Source organism: Dermacentor silvarum, chromosome 10, assembly GCF_013339745.2.
Source record: "Dermacentor silvarum isolate Dsil-2018 chromosome 10, BIME_Dsil_1.4, whole genome shotgun sequence".
In the NCBI taxonomy this organism is placed as follows: domain Eukaryota; kingdom Metazoa; phylum Arthropoda; class Arachnida; order Ixodida; family Ixodidae; genus Dermacentor; species Dermacentor silvarum.
The window spans coordinates 102,176,333-102,183,180 of record NC_051163.1 but is presented as its reverse complement, the minus strand read 5'-3'; positions in this window follow the sequence as shown (position 1 = coordinate 102,183,180).

Genomic DNA, 6,848 nt, shown 5'->3' with positions numbered 1-6,848 from the left:
CATTCCTTATCTTGCGGAACTTGTCCCAATCCGTGAAGAAGAACTCCTTCTGCCTCTTGGGGGTTGTCGGAAAGTGTGTAGCAAGGATATAATGATCGCTGCCAAGATCAACAGCAGTATTAGTCTATTGCGCCTTAGACAAATTCTTGACGAACGTTAAATCCGGAGTCGAGTCCCTGCAGGAAGATGTTCCCAATCTGGTCGGAAAAGACTTGTCAGTGACGAGCGTAAGGTCTAAGTCTGTAGCATTCTGCCATAACTCCTTTCCCTTGACCGTGTTGTACATGTAGCCCCACGTGTAGTGCGAGGCATTGAAGTCTCCGGCTATCACCAAAGGATTAGTTCCTGCGAGGCTGATTGCCTTTCTTAGAAGTGCTTTGAAACGCTGGCGAAGGTCATTGGGGCTACTATACACGTTAAGAATGAAAACGCTGTGGCGTCTCAATTGGCCTGGTAAGATTTCTATCATCACATGCTCCGCCTTACAGGTGGCCATTCCGAGGTCGTGAATGATGTACATGAGCTTACGACTTACAAGGGTGCATACACCTCTCCCCCCACTTGGACCGATAATCGATTGATATCCCGATAAATTCACTTCAGCAGACAGGGTCTCTTGAATCAGGATTACATGCGGTTTTTCGGGATTGCTGCGAATGTACTGCTGCTGAGGCGCTTTCTTTTTAAGAAAGCCCCTGCAGTTCCATTGCCAAATGCGAAAAAAATCATTTGAGACCGCCATCTTGTTGCTCTCTACCTTTGCCCCCACTTTCTGCGGATGGATTGTCGCTAGTTATAGGGGGCCCAATGGTAATATGTGGTACGACATTGACACTAGGACCAGAGATTGGCAACATCACGTTCTCTAGGAAACATTCTAATTTCGATACCCGTTTGTTCATATTTTGTGCTTGAAAGGACATCTCACTTTGTATCTGGGAGACCTTCTCCGCCAGTTGCCTTACACTGTCGCTGAGCGCTGAAAACATTTCGCGAATTTCTGACTTTACGCGTCCCGGAAGACTATCCTGCTCATGAACCACTGCTCGTTTCTTGGAGGGTCTCGCCTCATCATGTTCGCCCTCCGCTATGGGCACCTCCATAGGTTGGGGTGTTTCCAACGGAGCGGACGCAGGCGGAGGACGCGTTCCTCTCGCGTGTTTGATCTCCGCGATTTCGGACGTAAGCTTTTTAATAACTTCCCTCATATTAGCATTCTCGCGTTCAAGTTGTGCTATTTTATGCGCGCTTCCTGTCGCATGCTCTGAGGATGCCCCTGATCTCACCTCTGCTGGTCGTCCACGGATAATATCAGCCCAGGTGGTCGCTCCCGCCGATCCAGGAACCGCTCCAGTCTGGTTCCCTCTGGGTCTGGAACTGGACCTGGTGCGGCTGTCAGGCCTAATGCGGCTTCGGGAATTGATGCGGATTCTCGTCCCTCTGGACGCTGTCCGTCCTCTGGATCTGGAGCGCCCCCGGGATATGGAGCGTCCCCGGGATCTGGATCGCCCTCTGGATCGGGAACGGCCTCGGGTGTCGGATGGGGCCGATGAGTCCAGTTCTTGAGAGCGTGGGTGCCTTTCACCGGAGATAGCTGGAAAGTGTTGATCATCCTTGAAGGGTGGTGATGGCTTGCTTCTTTCCTCCTGCTCAGCGTTGCGAGCGCGTTCTCCTCTTCTGCGTCGAACCACGTACGGCATCTGGAAGCGTTTCTTGCATTCCTTAGCTGCGGTGAGGTGGGCCTCGCCGCATAACTTGCATTTTGGATCGCAGCTGTGTTGTTCATCGGGATTGGTTACTCCACATCCCCTGCATACCACTTCCTCTGGTGACGGGCAGACATCGGAGCGGTGTCCAAGGCGTCCGCAGGTGTAACAAACATCCATCTGTTTGCGGAAAAGCGTGCACCTGATCAGAGTGCCCCCATATGCAACGTAATTTGGGACCTTGTATCCCTCGAACAGCACCACCACAGTTCCAGTATCCTTGATTCTTTTGGCACCTAGCGCGAGTGGATTTCTCCGGTTGACTATCTTCCGGTCAATTACCTCAGGTCCGTCCTCGATTGCAATGCGCCGAATTACCCCCTTGCAAGTAGCGTGCGGCGCAGCAACATACGCGTTCACCTCATGCTGTTGCCCGGCGACTGTAATGTTCTCCACAGCGGTGTAACAAACCGCGTGTTCGTGGCTAGATGTGCTGATCACCATCACATTTTGCATCGGATTGGGGCACATAGTGTCCCATTCTCTTTCCGTCGTACTGATACCCGTCGCAGCCCATATGGCTTCAGCGACCACTGTGGGGCCTGCCTTGGTAATACTCAGTCCGCCTCTGGGTCTGACCACAATCTTCATTTCGTCCTTCGGTAGTGGTGGCATCTTGCTGCCCCGGAGAATCTTGCTTTTAGCATCTTTGTATCTATTTCAGCTCGGCAGCGTATCTTGGCCGTCAGGGTGGGCCGCGGACGAGTTGGCGCAAAGACGCGCGGCAGCGTTCTTGCAAACGCGCCGCTTGGCGACCGTTATCCAGCCAGAATCTTTCCCAAAACCTTCGGGGGCTAAATCGTCCCCATCGTCCTGACTATCCATCGCAGAAGAAGCGGTGAACTAGCGCCTACAGGCTAACGCAGGCCAGCGGCAGCAGGCCCAGCGTCTCGCCGCGACTGGCACCGTTGCGTTTAGAGTTAGTGTTAGCACTCAGTTCGGCGTGGTCGGCACAAGATCGGAGATAAATTTTCAGAAAGTCCACCCACCTCCAAAAAAATGGTATCCACGTGTTCGGCAGCACTTCACTGAAATAATGCACTCAAAGTTCACGGGCAACCACTTATAAACCTTCAAGAGATCGAGAAACAGCAGGAGCCGACCGGAGCGCGTCCGACCTACTCGTTGCCATCCGCGTTCGTGAGAGATCGATGACGCTGAACATTATCTTGCATTCACGACAGCTAAAAAGCAAAGTTATAACTTAGTACTACCTGTCACAAAATAAAAGCAGTGATTTCGCCCTCTGCATTGATTCGCTGGAACTTAAGAGCTTCCGGGGCCAACCCAAAAGTGTTCTGTGCAAGCATGAAGTCGGTGTCGTTGATGTGAAGTGCTGACTGTCTCGGCGGCACGGACATTTTGTTACGACGGGTTGTGCAAAAGAGGATTGCCGTAGTCGAATGTGAAAATGTATGCACAAATAAAACTGCAAATGAATATGGCTATATTTGGCTACGAATTATTTTGCACTTTTTTTTCTGTTTGGCTACATTTGGGCTACAACTTCTCAAGCTTTTGGCTACGCCGCTTTGTCGGACCTGGCAACACTGCCCGTGAGCTCGCCTCAGCCAATGAGCGCTACCGAAACAGCCGGAGCCAACGTTTATTGGCCGGAGATTCAGAATGAGGCGACGGCAGCGCCGCCACAATTTCAACGTTGTTTTTTTTTTTTTTTTTTTGCTTCACCCTCGGCACTTGCCAAGGCGGACGCTGGACCCACTCCCCCAACTCCAACGCGTTCGGCGTCGGCAACAGCGTTCTTGGTACTGTGCCAACCTTGGTTAGCCTGCCTGCGTTTGTGGCATGCCAGGAACGCTGTCGCGTGTAGGCGCCGACGCGTCCAGCACTAGTCACACGAAATGTCGCGAAAGGGAAGGTACCTTCGAAAATGATCGCTCGAGAGAACCTTCCCTACATGCGTAGTTAAGTTAAACGAAGTTAATACCTAGCAGTAGCAGCCAGTAAGACTTGGGGATCGACAGTTTCGCCGTGCCTAAGGTTTGCACGACCGAGTGCAAACTTAAGTTTTTTTCTGTTTCTGTTCACGAAACACTGATTGCAACTGAGTACTCGTTATTTTTCCAACAATGGGATTACTATATTTAGCAATGTGCAAATAAATCAACGAAAAGATGGAAAATACGACTTACCAAGTAGGTAATCTTAAAGCGTCGTCTTTATCTCATTTTTTTTTTTTTTTTACAAAGAAATAAACATCAGTGAGCATCTGCACTGAGAGTAAAGCAGCAAAACGGGGACGCTTGATCCTTTTGTCACCTCGGAGGATCGTACAGGCACGGAAACGTTCTCGTCAGTAAACGGCCTTTGCACGTCGGCAGTCACGAGAGCATGTCGTAACATGGACAGGCATTGAGGAAAACGCACAGTTCCGCGTCACAAAAAAACCACTGCGTCGTCTTCAATCACCCGGCAGGTCGCTATTCGGGCCGCGACGCTTCTGGCACCAGAGTGGCGTCCGAAAGGCGTGAACCTTCCCGGCCGAGTTGAGCCTCAAGTCGGGCGAACATTTCGCTCGCCGAGATGACAGCCTTGCGAAGCTCGTAGTGCTCGTCCAAATTCGTCAAGGTCAGCGCGTGCTCGAGCTCCTTGCGAGCGTTGCACAAATCTTCGGCCAGAGAGAACGCGCTACCTGAGGTCTCCGAGACTTCCGTAGCGCCCTTGCAAGTCGGAAAGTGGACGCGCATGTCCTTGTAGGGCACACCGCGGCCGCACCTGAGACACGCGAAGATGTGGAACGCGCAGTCTTTTCTTAGGTGATCGTTCAGATCGCGAAGACTGCCTTCGTGCTCGCAACCGCGCATCGCATTCACACAACGAACTCTCTGCCCTTCAATATCGTACTCATTTCTCCAGTTGACCTCCATGACGCGAGACAAGGTTTTACCGTGGACGAGGCACTTCACTGAATTGTTTTCACAAGAGCATTCTTTGCAGGTGACGTCTCCGCAATAGTAGAGGTCCGGCTTCTCTTTCTTCACCGCACCGCACCAACTGCACAACAACACGGTATCGAGTTCGCGTGAGAACTCGACCAGCTTAAAATCGACATGGCTACCGAATCCTTCCACGCGGTACACGAACCGCTTTCCGCTGTCCGTCACTTTCCTGCCGGTGTCGCGACGCTGTCTCACCGCCATAGTGTGGGTACACGACCGCGTATTACAGTCCCAGCGGATAACACTTAGAACAACTGACTGTTAGTGTCCGGAGTGGCAAAATCGCGACACGCGGCGCTGTTGTTCCCAAGCGCGCGCCAATAGCGAGAGTGCCAGGGACATTCCATTTTCCGAAGCAGGGGTGGCCGGCAGAAACCGACGCATCTTAGAGCCCGCATTTCTAAAGCTTTCAAATGCTTCACTTTTCGGCAGTACTGGCAACCGTAAGGAAATTTCCCAGGATCTAGGGAATTTACGTCGTCTTCTTAATGAAAAAGGGCAATTTGTCAAAATCTAGGGCATTTACGCTAACACATGGAGGAAGGAAACCACTGTCACGATGGAACTACAGAGGTGACGGCGTGTTTTGATCTTTGTCCCCGCAAATTACCTTCGCAATATCATGTTAAATATAACTTAATATAACATCGTACAGTAGCTCAGTGAACGCATATTGTCAAGTAAACTACAAGGCGTGGATGCCTTGTGGCAGTTAAAATCACTTTTACTGAACTATTTGCGTTCATATACCTAGCTGTGCTGACAATTTCTACATACCTTTAATGAGATATTTATCTGAAGCTGGCCAAAGGAACTGTCGGTATGATGAGCGCAAAACCGAATTCATATATTACAAAGTACAAGTTCGCCGATGAGCATGAGCGGAACTGTTGAGGCCGGTAAATTACAGCAACTTATATCTGCCTTCTCGAACACCCGTGCTTCTTGCGCTTTTTCGTCCGCAGGAGAGGAGCTCCACGGGCACGTCGTCGCGCACGTGCAGTTTCTCTTGCTATACTCTGTTTCACTAGTTACGTGCAGCAGATGCAAAGGCTACGTGACCATCAAGTGCAGATTCCTGCGAAGCGAAATGTAGTGCCAGTGTTCGGAACCCGTTGCTTGTCTTATGGCCTTAACAAGTGGTCTAGTCGGAACACGTTTACTTAAAGGCTTCTCTGCATGTTAAAGCTGCGATCTTTTAAGTGATATTGCTTCGTTTTAGAGCGAAAGCTCTACTACGCCATGTCTCGCAAGGTCATCCATCGCGTCGCATTGACGTTGAGCCGTCGAGCGCATGTGGGGCAGGTATGCGCACTGCGATTCTGCACGCAAAGGGAGAACACAGCGTCCGTAACTTATAAACTATTAATAAAGGCTAATAATTTCACTTGGACGTCATCGGTCGCCAAATACGACTAATGTAGCGTTGCACCATGTTGAGAGAGATTGGTAAGGGGAACAGTCTTCGGAGATGCTCCCGGCGCTTCCGCGCTGCAACGCTCACCGCTAGCAGACGACAGATCTTAAATGTGGTTATCAAATGTGTTTGAACACATTTAAGATGTGTTCGCGCTCCTGATCGGTCGAAGAGGCCTGCACGGAACTAACATAGTATAACAAGTGCGTTATCTTACTCCGGCATAACACTAGAACGTAGCACTTTATTGCATTCCTTAGTTTCGGCGAGCATGATCGAAAAATAATACTTCATTATTATTATTATTATTATTATTATTATTATTATTATTATTATTATTATTATTATTATTATTATTATTATTATTATTATTACTATTATTATTATTACCGCATGTCTGATGGTAACCAAAACGCCTCGATAGGAACAATATTGCTCCTACTTTTGACATGGTTGAGGCTGTGTGAGAAAATGCTGTTGCAAGCATTACAACTTGCACTGCGAGATCATTTCAGCTTAAGCACATTGACTTCAATGAATCCTTTCTAATGAATACGTAAATAAGTCATAGTAAATACGTAAACAAGAATACGTAAACTAAAATCTGCACTGTATTTGCATAGCACATACGTAGTGTACCTTACAGAGAACACACTAAATAACCGTATTTTGCCTAAATCTAGAAAATTTTTCTATCTGAGTTAG